The sequence below is a fragment of the Vulpes vulpes genome, unplaced genomic scaffold (assembly GCF_048418805.1).
Source record: "Vulpes vulpes isolate BD-2025 unplaced genomic scaffold, VulVul3 Bu000000666, whole genome shotgun sequence".
NCBI classification, from domain to species: domain Eukaryota; kingdom Metazoa; phylum Chordata; class Mammalia; order Carnivora; family Canidae; genus Vulpes; species Vulpes vulpes.
In genome coordinates this window covers 401409-402639 of record NW_027325671.1, presented here as the reverse complement: position 1 = coordinate 402639, position 1231 = coordinate 401409, and the positions used below count along the sequence as shown (strand labels likewise).

The 1231-nt window shown below is 42.8% G+C and overlaps 1 pseudogene; it reads right to left on the bottom strand.

Annotated features, from left to right (window-relative positions):
- Positions 1-956, bottom strand: LOC140596467 (ubiquitin-conjugating enzyme E2 variant 1 pseudogene; annotated as a pseudogene).
- Between the last annotated feature and the right edge of the window lie 275 nt (positions 957-1231).

The window sequence follows — 1231 nt, the reverse complement described above, 5'->3', positions numbered from 1 at the left end:
CACAGGCTGCGACCTGAAACCTTCACGCCTATTCTAGCAAGCCACCCCAAGCTGGAGGGCTGTTGCAGGGACAGAGGGGTGAGTGGGTGGAGGGAGGGAGGGAGGCAGCAGGAGGAGAAGGGGAGAAGGCAGAGACCCCAGGCCATGTAATCAGCAGCAAGGTGATTGTGTGATGTGTCTTTTCACAGTTGAGTTAGATGTGCCCCACCGGTTATGATGGGAATCAATTTAAATATACTTTCTTGATCCCAGAAGTTCAACTATGTGGACAGTGGTTACACTTGACAGGATGATTTGTTATAGCACAACTTATATATTTCAAATGGACAAAAAATTAGTATCGTTTACAGTATCTTAAGATAAATTGCCTTTGAATGGGAGCTTCCTTTCCAGTACTTTTGAGGTCTACAAGACGTATCTAGAAAATGTACTACTGTGGAAAATGACTGCTTAAATCGAATGGGGGGGGAGGGGGGGCCTGTGGTTTCTCTTTTTGATTAATTGCTGTAACACTGTCCTTCGGGTGGCTGAGGGAGTTTCATGTTTTCTTTAGACATCATTAGGCGCCGGAGCTCTTGCAGGACAACTTTGATGCTATATGAATTCTGCCATTTTGCTAGCACGGATATGGCTCTTGGGTCCACCACTCCATTAGAACTATTAACTCCATTCATATTAATTTTTGTTACAAATCTTACAAAGGGGGGTGCTTCTGGGTATTTAGGTCCACATTCTATTTTAAGGCTGTATATTCGGTTTTCATAAATTGTTCTTGGAGGCCCAATTATCATCCCTGTCCATCTTGTAAGTGTCATGTCTTCATCATCTTCTAGACCCCAGCTAACTGTGCCATCTCCTACTCCTTTCTGGCCTTCTTCCAGTTCTTCCAACAGTCGAAAATCGCGAGGGACTTTTACTCCCGAGCCCGTGGTGGCTGCCATCTTGTGTCGCTGTCGCTCGAAGGCCCTCTTTGCAATTTTCAATCATGTAATACCTTATTAACCAAAGTCATCATATTATGTGAATATACATTTCCTTATTTTATTTCAATTCCAGGATAGTTCACATAAAGTGTTATATTAGTTTCAAGTGTACAATACAGTGATTCAACAATTCTATGCATCACTCTTCATCACAAGTGTATTCCTTAATCCCCATCTGCTGTTTCCCCATTGCCCCAGCCACCTCCACTCTGGTAGCTATCAATTTGTCTATTTAGTTAAAAATCTGT